The sequence below is a fragment of the Carcharodon carcharias genome, chromosome 12 (genome assembly GCF_017639515.1).
Source record: "Carcharodon carcharias isolate sCarCar2 chromosome 12, sCarCar2.pri, whole genome shotgun sequence".
NCBI lineage: Eukaryota > Metazoa > Chordata > Chondrichthyes > Lamniformes > Lamnidae > Carcharodon > Carcharodon carcharias.
This window is the reverse complement of record NC_054478.1, coordinates 148,168,520-148,188,660: the sequence shown is the minus strand read 5'-3', so window position 1 is coordinate 148,188,660 and position 20,141 is coordinate 148,168,520.

The following is a 20,141-nucleotide window of genomic DNA, read 5'->3' as shown; positions in this document are numbered from 1 at the left end:
TAAGATCACACTCCAGCCTTTCAGCCCTGCTCCCTCCGCTTGTACTGACCCCATTCTAAAACAATCAGCGGAATGATAAGCCCCTCGTTTTCAACCCCGCCTCGGGGCTGGTGGCTGTGGGTCCGAACACCAGGGACCCTGCTCGTTTCAGTGCAGCTGCCAGCGTGATCAGGAGCCCAATCTTTCCCATAAACCTGACTTCATGGACCTCCGACCAGCTCGAGCTGGGACACTTTACTCTTGCTGGCTTTATCACAACAAAACAGAATCTGAAAAGAAACCATTGAGAGATGTCACAGCACCGCACCTCTCACAACGGGGGTTATTCAGTTCCACATACGGAGGAATAACACCGGGAGTTTGTTTTGGACTGGGGATTGTTGACAATTGTGGAGAATTACATGGCTGAGGTTTCCTGCTTTCCCGGCTTCAGGGGGCGGGTCCGTGTGCAGGTTTTGTGGGGGAGGGGGAAGCTGGCGAGAGCTTGGGAGAAGGTAAACACGGGGTTGCTGGTCAATATTTACCCTTCGGCCGAGATAATTGATTGTGCGGTCGTTTACTCATGGCTGCTTGCGGGATCTTGCTGTGTGTACATTGGCCACTGCGCTTTCCCTCCATGTCAACAGTGACTCCACTTCAAGACATGCATTTGGTTTTGGGGCACCTTGGGCCTGAGAGAGAGCTAATGAACGCTAGCTGCTTAAATTGCGTCGGTAAAAGCTGAACAGTTTCCAGCCTATCTCACAATCAGGCCACTCAGCAGATCTCAGGGCTACCACTTAACCAGCGCTCCTGCCCAATTTATGGCAGTCAGCAAAAACAGAACTAAGGCTTGCATATACACCGGGCTTTTTACAGCATTTCAGCAGAACCCTTTTTTTTTTGAAGTCCGTTGTAATGTAGGACACACAGCAGCCAATTTGCGCATAGCAAGATCCCGCAAGCAACAATGTGACAAGGGTCAGGTCGTTCATTTTTCTGATGTGGACTGAGGGATGAAAATTGACCAGGACACCGGAGAAAGTTCCCCTGTTCTTCTTCAAATAGTGTCACCTTACAGAACAGGAAAAGACCTACAGTTTAATATCTCGTTCCTAAAAAGATGGTGCAGGAATCCCCCCCCCCCACACTGGAACACCAGCCTGGGTTTTGCATTCGAGTCTTTTCAATGAGACTTGAATCCACCACTGTCTAAATCAGAGGCTAACGCTGAGCTAAAGCTGAGAACTGTTACCACTGGGAAAATCCATGAGGAAATATCTTCGTTAATAGTTTCATTCATAATTTAAGATCAGCTCAGAACATTGTTATGACCCATCTCCGGGTGAGGTTCCTCAAAGTTGTTGCTCCAGGTGAGACAACCTCAATTTGTCAACGTCTGACTGGGACACCCCTAAATTGCTGTGCACCGGTTGAGGTGGTGTGGTATACAAATCAGCCCTGACTCGTGGGGAGCAGGTGATTGAGCGTCGCCGCCTTTGCGATTCGAGATTCCAGTAGAATTGACTCTGGTGGATGAATAGTCGATTTCGAGGTTCCGGTAGTGTTGACTTCAGTAGACGAATAGCCGGTTTCAAGATGCCAGTAGTATTGAATTCAATAGAGAGGGACAGAGATCAGGATGGCTGTTACTTCTGAGTCAAATTTCCAGCACTTGCTCTGTCTCAGTGCACCCACCAACAGACCAGACACCGGGGCAGCTTTCCAGCTCACTTTTAACCCCTTCTTTGTATATTCCAAGTGGGAAGTGGATTTACAAATCTGTCTGGACATTGCTCACAGGGTTTCTTGATGAGGTGATATTCATCTCCCATTATGTCCCATTGTCTCTACTGGAGGGAGCAATTAGTTTCTGGATGTCTTTAGAAGTACCTTGTCTGCCAACAGGATGGGATTCCATTACCTCTTAGGGACTCACCCTGCAGCATTCCAGCCAATGGCTTGTGTGCATTTTTAAAAACTCAGGTCTTATTTTTAAAACCCAATATTTCTGGATGCAATCTGGTGTTTTTCCTTCATTATCATGACAAGATCATGGGATTGAAATCTAGCGATGCATTATCCATCTGATTCAAGCTAATATTTGTGAAATATGATTATGCAGACTGTAGATTGGACGCATACTATCGCTGTGTACCAGACGAGATTATGTTAATATCTCAAGGATGCTAATCATGGAGTGGACACCCACAAGATCATCGGTTAATAGTTTCATTCATAATTTAAGATCTGCAGTTATACTGCAGGTAGTGCAACCCATGCTGATATCAGGTGATAACCTGGATTCAGAACAGAATATCATACACAAATCAAACTGTGCCAGAATGCATCCCAACAGGACTCCCACGTTGATTATTCCCTGGTACGTCCCCCATGGTGAAGCCTTGATCAATCAAAGTCAACTTGCCTAGTTTGAATTTAAACAAACTGCTTGGCAGTTAACTGCTCCCTGGCGCATTCTCCGTGGCAACACCTCTACCAATCAGAGTCCACTTGCCAACCAACAACACCATCTTCTCAAGACGCATAAATGTTTGTTTCCTTGGAGATTTGGTATTCTTGTAAACCTGTCCTGATGAGTGTAAGATGAAAAGCTTTAACATGTCTCCTTTTTCAACAATCCTTTTATTCCTTTCTCCCTTTTATGCCTATGTGGGTCCCCCTTAAATGCAACTATGCTATTCACCTTAACCACTCCAGGTGGTGGCTAGCTTCATATTCACACCACTTTCTGTGAAATGAAGTTTCTCCTGAATTCCCTATTGGATTTATTAGTCATTATCTTACCTTTATGGCCGATAGTTTTAGTCCCAACCACATCTTCCCATGTCTACTCTGCCAAACATTTTTGTGATTTTGAAGACCTGCAGCCTTCACTTGATTCCTGCCTCTCCAATCTTCCCTGATGGGTACAACCTTTCTGCAGTCATGTTAATTCTCCGTAATCGTGCACCTGAATCTTTTTTTGCACCTTCTCCAGTGCCTCAATATTGTTTTTATACTATGGGCACAAGGACTGTTCACAATGCTCCTAACGTCTCTGCAATGTTCAGTACAGGTTTAACATAATGGCTGCCCTCTTCAATTTTATTCCTCTGAAAGTGAACCCGAGTGCTTTGCTTCCTTTCCATAGCCTTATTCGCCTGCACCACCCCTTTCGAGTGTATCAGCACATTCAGATCCCTCTGTTCCTCCCCAGTTTAGATACTTCTGTCTTCCAAGGGGCATCTGACCTCCTTACTCTTTCCACCAAAATATATTGCCTCGCAATTCCCTGGATTCAGGTTCATTTGCTGATCACACACCCTTTCTACAAGTTTATTCATGTGCTTTGTCACAGTTCTCCTCTGTCACTCTCGCCACCAATGTTATGTCATCAGCAAATGTTGAAACTATATTCCTGATTCCTGAGTTGGATGTAAATGCTGAACAGCAACATCCCCAGCACCAGTCCCTGTGGAACACCATTTCTCACCTTCTGCCGTTTGGGAACTTACCCTTAACCCCGATTCTCCTGCCTGCTGATTTGCTGCCAGATTTGTTGACCATTCCCTGACTTGCTCCTCCTCCATATTATCTGACTTTAATCATGAGTCTAAATGTGGCACTATATTAAAGGCTTGATGAAAACCCAATATGTCTATTGCATCACCCTCACCTACACTGCCTGTTACTTTATCAAAGATTTCAATAAAACTGGGCAAATATGTTAATCTCCCTGTTAAGTACTGAGGCAAAATGATTATTTGCTATCTGTGCCATTTCACTGTCATTACCTGTGAGTTTATCGTGTGCTGTTAGCGACCATATTCATAAAATATTATCCAGGTCTAGCAGCCTGTGGGTAAGAACTGCTCCATTGTCTGAGGAGTTGTGAGTAATTATTGTATCCATAAAACTGAGAGAGAAGAAAAAGATTTGATGGGAATTGGGAGTGTGTGCGCTCTTAAAGAGAGTTGTGTGTCCAGGTGATTATCCATTCTCCCAGGCCTGCAGGATAGAGAGGTGGGTTCTCGATTCCCAGTCCTCGATGGATTTGGGCTTTATCGAAAGTTAACTGTTGCTGAGTGGGGTGGTGGGGGGGAAATCCTATCACGTGAAACAGGAAACAAGTGGGGCAATTTCCAACATCCTGCTGAAGTGTAAAAGCAGCGTTACAGATCAGACGTCACAAATGGAAAGGAAGGTCAAGCTATCTGGGTAACAGGTGGGCAAAGCCAATGCCAGTTTAAGAGCCCAGCAGGAAGGTGGAATGGTGGCTGAACTTCTCAGGTGGACCTTTAGCAACGCAGATGGGGAACTGCATTTGAGATCAGGGAAGAAAGTGAGACCATTGATACACTCGCACAATTGCAGCTCCCCACGACAAGGTGGCTTTGTTTCATATTAAAGTTAGGGCCGACTCTGGCTGAAACTGGCAGCAGGATGTAACCTCACTCCTTGGCTTATCGAGGCAAAGGGATGTGCTGATGGTTGCAATTCTGAGAGGCATGAAGGAAGCACCTTTGAAGATTTGAAATAAGGAAGATTTTTATGACCTCATTGAAAGGCAATGCAGTAGGTCAATGCCCCAAAGCAATGCGGTAAGAATGAAGATTACATGTACTGAATCTGCGGATGAATATAGACCGAGGCTGCAGCAAAGCGATACATAAGGTTGGATGAAAGATGGAGGAAGTTATTGACACAAAAGAAGAAGGGTGGGGGGAGAATGCCATCTGGGTGTTGCTACGACCAGGATGGGGGAGTGCACAGTCTCTCCAGCCCCACTACTCCACAGGTCACACCATTAGTTTAAAAGTTTAATTCATTCACCAAAATGGCCAATGATTTACCTTAGCTACTGTTAGACTCAGAGTAAAAGAGACTTTAACCCGGCTCCTTTCAATAAACTCAGAATGATTGATTTATTATAAAACAAAATTTCTTTTTTAAGACAAGTTGCAAGAATTGGTTAAAGTATAACTACCTATCCTTTTTAAAATTCCCCAGCACATGTATACACACACACACACACACACACACACACACAGACACACAGACACACAAATAAAGGAAAACAGATAGGGTATCTGCAGAAATGGACTTTGGCAGATAAACTTTATAAAATAAAGGATAAAGTTTACAGGGTTTTGACGCTGTCGATCTGGAGCTCCCCCATGCTGGCCCCATTAGATGTCTAGAGGTTCTCACTGACGGAGCTTCAGCGTGGAGGAGAATAGAGCCAGATCGGTCCTTCTTGTTTCAGCCTCTTGGGTTTCCGATGACAGACAAGTTCCACCGAGCTGAGGATTTTTAGCTGGATACTGGCAATCACTTTATTTCAGGCAAGGCATAGAGAAGGTGAGCTGGACAGCTTTTTCCTTTCTCAGTTCAGTGCCAACTGAAATCAAAAAGCCAATTCCCAAACTTAAAGCTCATGCCTGTCATGTGATTTCTAGTAAATCAGTGACTTTTGCCTTTAAACCAGTATTTTTCCCCATCAGTTGAAATAATTGCAGTGCAAACAAGCAGACAACTCTCCCCAATCAATTACTATTGCTGGTCAGGTGATTTCTTGGAAAAGGCATGTTTGCTCCCAATCCAAAGGTGAAATTAGTGCAGTTTTGTAAAAAAAAATCCAAGTGCCCAAAAAATGCAATGTCTTTCCAAATTTTTAAAGTAAAATACAGTTTGTGAAGATATGGTTCTCCCAACAGTACATCACTGAACCGACAATGTCTGAGTTTGAGGCAGAATAGACATTTTGGGGGCAATTTTAACTCTTGGCTGTAACGTTTAGCAAATGAAATGAGGTTGTTATGCAACTTTCCCGATTGTCCTTTCAATAGCCAAAGCCAATTTTTATCCGTAAATCCCTCTGATTTACCTCTCCCTTTTCACTTACCCAACATTTTCATGTGTGCTCAGTGGGAAATCTTCAATCCTGTGGAACTAAGAAATGTTTGTACCCGGAATTCTGTTTGTAAGGTATTTGTAATGGATTATTACCAGACACAAGTCCGACATCAAAGACGATGGGGCTGGAGAAAGGGTGATAAGTGCTCAGCTTGTCTGATGTGGCTTTGGTGCAACGATCCCCAAAGTTTCGAATTGTCCCACAAACTAGTGACCCAACAGCCTGATGTAGTCACACTCACTGAATCATACCCTACCAATGTCCCAGATTCCTCCATCACCATCGTGGGTATGTCCTGTCCCACCTACAGGACCCAGCCACCAGAGGTGGCAGCACAGTGGGATACAGGCAGGGGGGAGTGGGATACAGGCAGGAGGGAGTGGGATACAGGCAGGAGGGAGTGAGATACAGGCAGGAGGGAGTGGGATACAGGCAGGAGGGAGTGAGATACAGGCAGGAGGGAGTGGGATACAGGCAGGAGGGAGTGGGATACAGGCAGGAGGGAGTGGGATACAGGCAGGAGGGAGGGGCCTGGAAATCCTCTAGGCTGCAAGACTCTCATCCTATCAGGCCAAAGACGGGCAAGGAAACCTCCTACTGATTACCACCTACTGGCACCACTGCCCTCACTCCCCCACCCCTCAGCTGATCAATCAGTCCTCCTCCATGTTGAACACCACTTGGAAGAAGCACTGAGGGTGGCAAAGGTGCAGAATGTACTCTGGGGTGGGGGACTCCAATGTCCATGGCCAAGATGAGCTTGGTAGCACCACCACTGACTGAGCTGGTCAAGTCCTGATGGCTGTATCTAGCAGGAGGTGGTGAGAAAACAAAATGTGGTAATTACAAGTTAAATCACTTCTTACTGTTATGGGGGTAAGTGACTGTGCAGACGAATCAGCGCTAAGCGTAGAGAATCTTAGGGGTGGAACCTTTTTAGCCTTGGTCTTGGAACAAGCATGAAGCCTCACCAGGAGTCTTTAAATAAAGTTTACTGTTTCTTACAAGAAACCCGTCCTGCACTCTGCAAGTTTATTACGATTGGAGACGAGGGTGAATAACACTGACGCAGCAACTCTCCTTGTGACCGGGAGTATTTTTAAGGGAAGGAAAGAAGTATAATCACCAGCAATGCCTCCCTTTGGCAGCATTGACCCGTATGAATCATCCACTTAGAACTGGAGTCCATACTTTGAGTGATTAGGTTTCTAATTTTTGTAGCCAACAAAATGATGGTGGAGGAGGACCTTAGAACCATAGAAAAGTTACAGCACAGAAGGAGGCCATTCAGCCCATCTTGTCCATGCCAGCCCGAGGACACCCAGGTGCCCTTTCTAACCCCACCTTCCTGCACCCGGCCCATAGCCCTGCAGCTTACAGCACTTTAGGTGCAGATCCAGGTACTTGTTAAAAGAGTTTAAAGACTCTGCCTCCACCACCAACTTGGGCAGCAAATTCCAGACACCCACTACCCTCTGTGTAAAAAAGTTCTTCCTCATGTCCCCCCTACACCTTCTGCCACTTATCTTGAATCTATGTCCCCTGGTTCTAGAATTCTCCACCAAGGGAAACAATTTTATCCTGTCCACTCTATCTATTCCCCTCATAATTTTGTACACCTCAATCAAGTCACCTCTCAGCCTTCTTTGTTCTAAGGAAAATAACCCCAACCTATCCAAACTCTTCTCATAGCTACACTTTTCTAACCCTGGCAACATTCTTGTAAACCTCCTCTGCACTCTCTCCAGAGCTATTACATCCTTCCTGTAATGTAGTGACCAGAACTGCACACAATACTCCAGCTGTGGCCTCACCAGTGTTTTATACAATTCCAACATTATATCCTTACTTTTATATTCTATACCTCTGCCAATGAAGGAGAGCATTCCATATGCCTTCTTTACAACCTTGTCTACTTGAACTGCTGCCTTCAGGGACCTGTGTACTTGTACGCCAAGATCTCTCACTTCATCTACCCTTCTTAGTATATTCCCGTTTATTGTATAATCTTTGTAACTGTTTCACCTCCCTAAATGTATGACCTCACACTTCTCAATGTTAAAATCCATCTGCCACTTTACCACCCACTCCACCAACCCATCTATATGGTTTTGGAGATTATGGCTCTCCTCTACACTATCCACTACACGGCCAATCTTTGTGTCATCTGCAAAACCTATAACCTAATCCATACCCTGACTGCTCCGAATGTGCCAAATACCAAACCCACCACCAAGCTAGCCGACCTCGTAGAGTGACGTTTTCAGCCGAAACCCTCAGTGATAATGCAAAGATTCAAGTTTAACGAAGGGCCGAATAAGGGACCCCGGCGAGTCAATCACAATATACATCGCAAAGTTAAAAAGGTAACAGAGCACTGTGACTTCGGTGATACTTTAAACGACAGGTTGTTGAGATCGTTTGGTTTGTGGCAGAAACGATGATGTCATTCAGCACTGTTTACTTGTAGGGATTCAGAGAGGCCTGAAGAGTGCCATGGAAACAGCGCTAGCAATGAAGAGTGCTGACAGGGACTCACTGCTTTACAGAGTGTGCACCATGGAAACAGCGCTAGCAATGGAGAGTCTGAGAGGGACTCACTGCTTTACAGAGTGTGCGCCATGGAAACAGCGCTAGCAATGGAGAGTCTGACAGGGACTCACAGCTTTACAGAGTGTGCACCATGGAAGCAGCGCTAGCAATGGAGAGTCTGAGAGGGACTCACAGCTTTACAGAGTGTGCACCATGGAAACAGCGCTAGCAATGGAGAGTCTGAGAGGGACTCACTGCTTTAGAGAGTGTGCACCATGGAAATGGCGCCAGCAATTGAGAGTCTGAGAGGGACTCACTGCTTTACAGAGTGTGCACCATGGAAACAGCGCTAGCAATGGAGAGTCTGACAGGGACTCACAGCTTTACAGAGTGTGCACCATGGAAACAGAGCTAGCAATGGAGAGTCTGAGAGGGACACACAGATTTACAGAGTGTGCACCATGGAAACAGCACTAGCAATGGAGAGTCTGAGAGGGACTCACTGCTTTACAGAGTGTGCACCATGGAAATAGCGCTAGCAATGGAGAGTCTGAGAGGGACTCACTGCTTTACAGAGTGTGCACCATGGAAACAGTGCTTGCAATGGAGAGTCTGAGAGGGACTCACTGCTTTACAGAGTGTGCACCATGAAAACAGCGATAGCAATGGAGAGACTGAGAGGGACACACTGCTTTACAGAGTGTGCACCATGGAAATAGCGCTAGCAATGGAAAGTCTGAGAGGGACTCACTGCTTTACAGAGCGTGCACCATGGAAACAGCGCTAGCAATGGAGAGTCTGAGAGGGACACACAGCTTTACAGAGTGTGCACCATGGAAACAGCGCTAGCAATGGAGAGTCTGAGAGGGACTCACAGCTTTACAGAGTGTGCACCATGGAAACAGCGCTAGCAATGGAGAGTCTGAGAGGGACACACAGCTTTACAGAGTGTGCACGATGGAAACAGCGCTAGCAATGGAGAGTCTGAGAGGGACACACTGCTTTACAAAGTGTGCACCATGGAAATAGCGCTACCAATGGAGAGTCTGAGAGGGACACACAGCTTTACAGAGTGTGCACCTTGGAAATTGCGCTAGCAATGGTTACTGCTGAGAGGGACACACTGCTTTACAGAGTGTGCACCATGGAAACAGCGCTAGCAATGGAGAGTCTGACAGAGACTCACTGCTTTAAAGAGTGTGCACCATGGAAATAGCGCTTGCAATGGAGAGTCTGAGAGGGACACACAGCTTTGCAGAGTGTGCACCATGGAAATAGCGCTAGCAATGGAGAGTCTAAGAGGGACAGACAGCTTTACAGAGTGTGCACCATGGAAACAGCGCTAGCAATGGAGAGTCTGAGAGGGACACACTGCTTTACAGAGTGTGCACCTTGGAAATAGCGCTAACAATGGTTATTGCTGAGAGTGACTCACTGTTTTACAGAGTGTGCACCATGGAAACAGCGCTAGCAATGGAGAGTCTGACAGGGACTCACTGCCTTACAGAGTGTGCACCATGGAAACAGCGCTAGCAATGGAGAGTCTGAGAGGGACTCACTGCTTTACAGAGTGTGCACCATGGAAACAGCGCTAGCAGTGGAGAGTCTGAGAGGGACTCACAGCTTTACAGAGTGTGCACCATGGAAATAGCGCTTGCAATGGAGAGTCTGAGAGGGACTCACTGCCTTACAGAGTGTGCACGATGGAAACAGCGCTAGCAATGCAGAGTCTGAGAGGGACACACTGCTTTACAGAGTGTGCACCATGGAAACAGCGCTAGCAATGGAGAGTCTGAGAGGGACACACTCTTTACAGAGTGTGCGCCATGGAAACAGCGCTAGCAATGGAGAGTCTGAGAGGGACACACTGCTTTACAGAGTGTGCACCATGGAAATAGTGCTAGCAATGGAGAGTCTGACAGGGACTCACTGCTTTAGAGAGTGTGCACCAGTGAAACAGCGCTAGCAATGGAGAGTCTGACAGCGACTCACTGCTTTAGAGAGTGTACACCATGGAAACAGCGCTAGCAATGGAGAGTCTGAGAGGGACTCACAGCTTTACACAGTGTGCACCATGGCAACATCGCTAGCAATGGAGAGTCTGAGAGGGACTCACAGCTTTACAGAGTGTGCACCATGGAAACAGCGCTAGCAGTGGAGAGTCTGAGAGGGACTCACAGCTTTACAGTGAGTGCACCATGGAAATAGCGCTTGCAATGGAGAGTCTGAGAGGGACTCATTGCCTTACAGAGTGTGCACCATGGAAACAGCGCTAACAATGCAGAGTCTGAGGGGGACACACTGTTTTACAGAGTGTGCATCATGGAAACAGCGCTAGCAATGGAGAGTCTGAGAGGGACACACTGCTTTACAGAGTGTGCACCATGGAAACAGCGCTAGCAATGGAGAGTCTGACAGAGACTCACTGCTTTACAGAGTGTGCACCATGGAAATAGCGCTTGCAATGGAGAGTCTGAGAGGGACACACAGCTTTGCAGAGTGTGCACCATGGAAGTAGCGCTAGCAATGGAGAGTCTGAGAGGGACAGACAGCTTTACAGAGTGTGCACCATGGAAACATCGCTAGCAATGGAGAGTCTGAGAGGGACACACAGCTTTACAGAGTGTGCACGATGGAAACAGCGCTAGCAATGGAGAGTCTGAGAGGGACACACTCTTTACAGAGTGTGCACCATGGAAACAGCGTTACCAATGGAGAGTCTGAGAGGGACACACTGCTTTACAGAGTGTGCACCTCGGAAATAGTGCTAGCAATGGAGAGTCTGACAGGGACTCACTGCTTTACAGAGTGTGCACCATTGAAACAGCGCTAGCAATGGAGAGTCTGACAGCGACTCACTGCTTTACAGAGTGTACACCATGGAAACAGCGCTAGCAATGGAGAGTCTGAGAGGGACTCACAGCTTTACACAGTGTGCACCATGGAAACATCGCTAGCAATGGAGAGTCTGAGAGGGACACACAGCTTTACAGAGTGTGCACGATGGAAACAGCGCTAGCAATGGAGAGTCTGAGAGGGACACACTGCTTTACAAAGTGTGCACCATGGAAATAGAGCTACCAATGGAGAGTCTGAGAGGGACACACAGATTTACAGAGTGTGCACCTTGGAAATAGCGCTAGCAATGGTTACTGCTGAGAGGGACACACTGCTTTACAGAGTGTGCACCATGGAAACAGCGCTAGCAATGGAGAGTCTGACAGAGACTCACTGCTTTACAGAGTGTGCACCATGGAAATAGCGCTTGCAATGGAGAGTCTGAGAGGGACACACAGCTTTGCAGAGTGTGCACCATGGAAGTAGCGCTAGCAATGGAGAGTCTGAGAGGGACAGACAGCTTTACAGAGTGTGCACCATGGAAACAGCGCTAGCAATGGAGAGTCTGAGAGGGACACACTGCTTTACAGAGTGTGCACCTTGGAAATAGCGCTAACAATGGTTATTGCTGAGAGTGACTCACTGCTTTACAGAGTGTGCACCATGGAAACAGCGCTAGCAATGGAGAGTCTGACAGGGACTCACTGCCATACAGAGTGTGCACCATGGAAACAGCGCTAGCAATGGAGAGTCTGAGAGGGACACACTCTTTACAGAGTGTGCACCATGGAAACAGCGCTAGCAATGGAGAGTCTGAGAGGGACACACTGCTTTACAGAGTGTGCACCATGGAAATAGTGCTAGCAATGGAGAGTCTGACAGGGACTCACTGCTTTACAGAGTGTGCACCAGTGAAACAGCGCTAGCAATGGAGAGTCTGACAGCGACTCACTGCTTTAGAGAGTGTACACCATGGAAACAGCGCTAGCAATGGAGAGTCTGAGAGGGACTCACAGCTTTACACAGTGTGCACCATGGAAACATCGCTAGCAATGGAGAGTCTGAGAGGGACTCACAGCTTTACAGAGTGTGCACCATGGAAACAGCGCTAGCAGTGGAGAGTCTGAGAGGGACTCACAGCTTTACAGTGAGTGCACCATGGAAATAGCGCTTGCAATGGAGAGTCTGAGAGGGACTCATTGCCTTACAGAGTGTGCACCATGGAAACAGAGCTAACAATGCAGAGTCTGAGGGGGACACACTGCTTTACAGAGTGTGCATCATGGAAACAGCGCTAGCAATGGAGAGTCTGAGAGGGACTCACTGCTTTACAGAGTGTGCACCATGGAAATAGCGCTAGCAATGGAGAGTCTGAGAGGGACTCACTGCTTTACAGAGTGTGCACCATGGAAACAGTGCTTGCAATGGAGAGTCTGAGAGGGACTCACTGCTTTACAGAGTGTGCACCATGAAAACAGCGATAGCAATGGAGAGACTGAGAGGGACACACTGCTTTACAGAGTGTGCACAATGGAAATAGCGCTAGCAATGGAGAGTCTGAGAGGGACTCACTGCTTTACAGAGTGTGCACCATGGAAACAGTGCTTGCAATGGAGAGTCTGAGAGGGACTCACTGCTTTACAGAGTGTGCACCATGAAAACAGCGTTAGCAATGGAGAGACTGAGAGGGACACACTGCTTTACAGAGTGTGCACCATGGAAATAGCGCTAGCAATGGAAAGTCTGAGAGGGACTCACTGCTTTACAGAGCGTGCACCATGGAAACAGCGCTAGCAATGGAGAGTCTGAGAGGGACACACAGCTTTACAGAGTGTGCACCATGGAAACAGCGCTAGCAATGGAGAGTCTGAGAGGGACTCACAGCTTTACAGAGTGTGCACCATGGAAACAGCGCTAGCAATGGAGAGTCTGAGAGGGACACACAGCTTTACAGAGTGTGCACGATGGAAACAGCGCTAGCAATGGAGAGTCTGAGAGGGACACACTGCTTTACAAAGTGTGCACCATGGAAATAGCGCTACCAATGGAGAGTCTGAGAGGGACACACAGCTTTACAGAGTGTGCACCTTGGAAATAGCGCTAGCAATGGTTACTGCTGAGAGGGACACACTGCTTTACAGAGTGTGCACCATGGAAACAGCGCTAGCAATGGAGAGTCTGACAGAGACTCACTGCTTTACAGAGTGTGCACCATGGAAATAGCGCTTGCAATGGAGAGTCTGAGAGGGACACACAGCTTTGCAGAGTGTGCACCATGGAAATAGCGCTAGCAATGGAGAGTCTAAGAGGGACAGACAGCTTTACAGAGTGTGCACCATGGAAACAGCGCTAGCAATGGAGAGTCTGAGAGGGACACACTGCTTTACAGAGTGTGCACCTTGGAAATAGCGCTAACAATGGTTATTGCTGAGAGTGACTCACTGTTTTACAGAGTGTGCACCATGGAAACAGCGCTAGCAATGGAGAGTCTGACAGGGACTCACTGCCTTACAGAGTGTGCACCATGGAAACAGCGCTAGCAATGGAGAGTCTGAGAGGGACTCACTGCTTTACAGAGTGTGCACCATGGAAACAGCGCTAGCAGTGGAGAGTCTGAGAGGGACTCACAGCTTTACAGAGTGCGCACCATGGAAATAGCGCTTGCAATGGAGAGTCTGAGAGGGACTCACTGCCTTACAGAGTGTGCACGATGGAAACAGCGCTAGCAATGCAGAGTCTGAGAGGGACACACTGCTTTACAGAGTGTGCACCATGGAAACAGCGCTAGCAATGTAGAGTCTGAGAGGGACACACTCTTTACAGAGTGTGCGCCATGGAAACAGCGCTAGCAATGGAGAGTCTGAGAGGGACACACTGCTTTACAGAGTGTGCACCATGGAAATAGTGCTAGCAATGGAGAGTCTGACAGGGACTCACTGCTTTAGAGAGTGTGCACCAGTGAAACAGCGCTAGCAATGGAGAGTCTGACAGCGACTCACTGCTTTAGAGAGTGTACACCATGGAAACAGCGCTAGCAATGGAGAGTCTGAGAGGGACTCACAGCTTTACACAGTGTGCACCATGGAAACATCGCTAGCAATGGAGAGTCTGAGAGGGACTCACAGCTTTACAGAGTGTGCACCATGGAAACAGCGCTGGCAGTGGAGAGTCTGAGAGGGACTCACAGCTTTACAGTGAGTGCACCATGGAAATAGCGCTTGCAATGGAGAGTCTGAGAGGGACTCATTGCCTTACAGAGTGTGCACCATGGAAACAGCGCTAACAATGCAGAGTCTGAGGGGGACACACTGTTTTACAGAGTGTGCATCATGGAAACAGCGCTAGCAATGGAGAGTCTGAGAGGGACACACTGCTTTACAGAGTGTGCACCATGGAAACAGCGCTAGCAATGGAGAGTCTGAGAGGGACACACTGCTTTACAGAGTGTGCACAATGGAAATAGTGCTAGCAATGGAGAGTCTGACAGGGACTCACGGCTTTAAAGAGTGTGCACCATTGAAACAGCGCTAGCAATGGAGAGTCTGACAGGGACTCACTGCTTTACAGAGTGTACACCATGGAAATAGCGCTAGCAATGGAGAGTCTGAGAGGGACACACAGCTTTACAGAGTGTGCACCATGGAAACAGCGCTAGCAATGGAGAGACTGAGAGGGACACACTGCTTTACAGAGTGTGCACCTTGGAAATAGCGCTAGCAATGGAGAGTCTGAGAGGGACACACTGCTTTACAAAGTGTGCACCATGGAAATAGCGCTACCAATGGAGAGTCTGAGAGGGACACACAGCTTTACAGAGTGTGCACCTTGGAAATAGCGCTAGCAATGGTTACTGCTGAGAGGGACACACTGCTTTACAGAGTGTGCACCATGGAAACAGCGCTAGCAATGGAGAGTCTGACGGAGACTCACTGCTTTACAGAGTGTGCACCATGGAAATAGCGCTTGCAATGGAGAGTCTGAGAGGGACTCACAGCTTTACAGTGAGTGCACCATGGAAATAGCGCTTGCAATGGAGAGTCTGAGAGGGACTCATTGCCTTACAGAGTGTGCACCATGGAAACAGCGCTAACAATGCAGAGTTTGAGGGGGACACACTGTTTTACAGAGTGTGCATCATGGAAACAGCGCTAGCAATGGAGAGTCTGAGAGGGACACACTGCTTTACAGAGTGTGCACCATGGAAACAGCGCTAGCAATGGAGAGTCTGAGAGGGACACACTGCTTTACAGAGTGTGCACAATGGAAATAGTGCTAGCAATGGAGAGTCTGACAGGGACTCACGGCTTTAAAGAGTGTGCACCATTGAAACAGCGCTAGCAATGGAGAGTCTGACAGGGACTCACTGCTTTACAGAGTGTACACCATGGAAACAGCGCTAGCAATGGAGAGTCTGAGAGGGACTCACAGCTTTACACAGTGTGCACCATGGAAACATCGCTAGCAATGGAGAGTCTGAGAGGGACACACAGCTTTACAGAGTGTGCACGATGGAAACCGCGCTAGCAATGGAGAGTCTGAGAGGGACACACTGCTTTACAAAGTGTGCACCATGGAAATAGCGCTACCAATGGAGAGTCTGAGAGGGACACACAGCCTTACAGAGTGTGCACCTTGGAAATAGCGCTAGCAATGGTTACTGCTGAGAGGGACACACTGCTTTACAGAGTGTGCACCATGGAAACAGCGCTAGCAATGGAGAGTCTGACGGAGACTCACTGCTTTACAGAGTGTGCACCATGGAAATAGCGCTTGCAATGGAGAGTCTGAGAGGGACAGACAGCTTTGCAGAGTGTGCACCATGGAAATAGCGCTAGCAATGGAGAGTCTGAGAGGGACAGATAGCTTTACAGAGTGTGCACCATGGAAACAGCGCTAGCAATGGAGAGTCTGAGAGGGACACACTGCTTTACAGAGTGTGCACCTTGGAAATAGCGCTAACAATGGTTATTGCTGAGAGTGACTCACTGCTTTACAGAGTGTGCACCATGGAAACAGCGCTAGCAATGGAGAGTCTGACAGGGACTCACTGCCATACAGAGTGTGCACCATGGAAACAGCGCTAGCAATGGAGAGTCTGAGTGGGACACACTCTTTACAGAGTGTGCACCATGGAAACAGCGCTAGCAATGGAGAGTCTGAGAGGGACACACTGCTTTACAGAGTGTGCACCATGGAAATAGTGCTAGCAATGGAGAGTCTGACAGGGACTCACTGCTTTACAGAGTGTGCACCAGTGAAACAGCGCTAGCAATGGAGAGTCTGACAGCGACTCACTGCTTTAGAGAGTGTACACCATGGAAACAGCGCTAGCAATGGAGAGTCTGAGAGGGACTCACAGCTTTACACAGTGTGCACCATGGAAACATCGCTAGCAATGGAGAGTCTGAGAGGGACTCACAGCCTTACAGAGTGTGCACCATGGAAACAGCGCTAGCAGTGGAGAGTCTGAGAGGGACTCACAGCTTTACAGTGAGTGCACCATGGAAATAGCGCTTGCAATGGAGTGTCTGAGAGGGACTCATTGCCTTACAGAGTGTGCACCATGGAAACAGCGCTAACAATGCAGAGTCTGAGGGGGACACACTGCTTTACAGAGTGTGCATCATGGAAACAGCGCTAGCAATGGAGAGTCTGAGAGGGACACACTGCTTTACAGAGTGTGCACCATGGAAACAGCGCTAGCAATGGAGAGTCTGAGAGGGACACACTGCTTTACTCAGTGTGCACAATGGAAATAGTGCTAGCAATGGATAGTCTGACAGGGACTCACGGCTTTAAAGAGTGTGCACCATTGAAACAGCGCTAGCAATGGAGAGTCTGAGAGGGACACACAGCTTTACAGAGTGTGCACCATGGAAACAGCGCTAGCAATGGAGAGACTGAGAGGGACACACTGCTTTACAGAGTGTGCACCTTGGAAATAGCGCTAACAATGGTTATTGCTGAGAGTGAATCACTGCTTTACAGAGTGTGCACCATGGAAACAGTGCTAGCAATGGAGAGTCTGACAGGTACTCACTGCCTTACAGAGTGTGCACCATGGAAACAGCGCTAGCAATGGAGAGTCTGAGAGGGACTCACTGCTTTACAGAGTGTGCACCATGGAAACAGCGCTAGCAGTGGAGAGTCTGAGAGGGACTCACAGCTTTACAGAGTGTGCACCATGGAAGTAGCGCTTGCAATGGAGAGTCTGAGAGGGACTCACTGCCTTACAGAGTGTGCACCATGGAAACAGCGCTAGCAATGCAGAGTCTGAGAGGGACACACTGCTTTACAGAGTGTGCACCATGGAAACAGAGCTAGCAATGGAGAGTCTGAGAGGGACACACTCTTTACAGAGTGTGCTCCATGGAAACAGCGCTACCAATGGAGAGCCTGAGAGGGACACACTGCTTTACAGAGTGTGCACCTCGGAAATAGTGCTAGCAATGGAGAGTCTGACAGGGACTCACTGCTTTACAGAGTGTGCACCATTGAAACAGCGCTAGCAATGGAGAGTCTGACAGCGACTCACTGCTTTACAGAGTGTACACCATGGAAACAGCGCTAGCAATGGAGAGTCTGAGAGGGACTCACAGCTTTACACAGTGTGCACCATGGAAATATCGCTAGCAATGGAGAGTCTGAGAGGGAGACAAAGCTTTACAGACTGTGCACGATGGAAACAGCGCTAGCAATGGAGAGTCTGAGAGGGACACACTGCTTTACAAAGTGTGCACCATGGAAATAGCGCTACCAATGGAGAGTCTGAGAGGGACACACAGCTTTACAGAGTGTGCACCTTGGAAATAGCGCTAGCAATGGTTACTGCTGAGAGGGACACACTGCTTTACAGAGTGTGCACCATGGAAACAGCGCTAGCAATGGAGAGTCTGACAGAGACTCACTGCTTTACAGAGTGTGCACCATGGAAATAGCGCTTGCAATGGAGAGTCTGAGAGGGACACACAGCTTTGCAGAGTGTGCACCATGGAAATAGCGCTAGCAATGGAGAGTCTGAGAGGGACAGACAGCTTTACAGAGTGTGCACCATGGAAACAGCGCTAGCAATGGAGAGTCTGAGAGGGACACACTGCTTTACAGAGTGTGCACCTGGGAAATAGCGCTAACAATGGTTATTGCTGAGAGTGACTCACTGCTTTACAGAGTGTGCACCATGGAAACAGCGCTAGCAATGGAGAGTCTGACAGGGACTCACTGCCATACAGAGTGTGCACCATGGAAACAGCGCTAGCAATGGAGAGTCTGAGAGGGACTCACTGCTTTACAGAGTGTGCACCTTGGAAACTGCGCTAGCAGTGGAGAGTCTGAGAGGGACTCACAGCTTTACAAAGGGTGCACCATGGAAATAGCGCTTGCAATGGAGAGTCTGAGAGGGACTCACTGCCTTACAGAGTGTGCACCATGGAAACAGCGCTAGCAATGCAGAGTCTGAGAGGGACACAATGCTTTACAGAGTGTGCAGCATGGAAACAGCGCTAGCAATGGAGAGTCTGAGAGGGACACACTCTTTACAGAGTGTGCACCATGGAAACAGCGCTAGCAATGGAGAGTCTGAGAGGGACACACTGCTTTACAGAGTGTGCACCATGGAAATAGTGCTAGCAATGGAGAGTCTGACAGGGTCTCACTGCTTTACAGAGTGTGCACCAGTGAAACAGCGCTAGCAATGGAGAGTCTGAGAGGGACTCACAGCTTTACACAGTGTGCACCATGGAAACATCGCTAGCAATGGAGAGTCTGAGAGGGACTCACAGCTTTACAGAGTGTGCAACATGGAAACAGCGCTAGCAGTGGAGAGTCTGAGAGGGACTCACAGCTTTACAGTGAGTGCACCATGGAAATAGCGCTTGCAATGGAGAGTCTGAGAGGGACTCATTGCCTTAGAGAGTGTGCACCATGGAAACAGAGCTAGCAATGCAGAGTCTGAGGGGGACACACTGCTTTACAGAGTGTGCATCATGGAAACAGCGCTAGCAATGGAGAGTCTGAGAGGGACACACTGCTTTACAGAGTGTGCACCATGGAAACAGCGCTAGCAATGGAGAGTCTGAGAGGGACACACTGCTTTACAGAGTGTGCACAATGGAAATAGTGCCAGCAATGGAGAGTCTGACAGGGACTCACGGCTTTAAAGAGTGTGCACCATTGAAACAGCGCTAGCAATGGAGAGTCTGACAGGGACTCACTGCTTTACAGAGTGTACACCATGGAAATAGCGCTTGCAATGGAGAGTCTGAGAGGGACACACAGCTTTACAGAGTGTGCACCATGGAAACAGCGCTAGCAATGGAGAGTCTGAGAGGGACACACTGCTTTACAGAGTGTGCACCTTGGAAATAGCGCTAACAATGGTTATTGCTGAGAGTGACTCACTGCTTTACAGAGTGTGCACCATGGAAACAGCGCTAGCAATGGAGAGTCTGACAGGGACTCACTGCTTTACAGAGTGTGCACCATGGAAACAGCGCTAGCAATGGAGAGTCTGAGAGGGACTCACTGCTTTACAGAGTGTGCACCATGGAAACAGCGCTATCAGTGGAGAGTCTGAGAGGGACTCACAGCTTTACAGAGTGTGCACCATGGAAATAGCGCTTGCAATGGAGAGTGTGAGAGGGACGCACTGCCTTACAGAGTGTGCACCATGGAAACTGCGCTAGCAATGCAGAGTCTGAGAGGGACACACTGCTTTACAGAGTGTGCACCATGGAAACAGCATAGCAATGGAGTGTCTGAGAGGGACACACTCTTTACAGAGTGTGCACCATGGAAACAGCGCCAGCAATGGAGAGTCTGAGAGGGACACACTGCTTTACAGAGTGTGCACCATGGAAATAGTGCTAGCAATGGA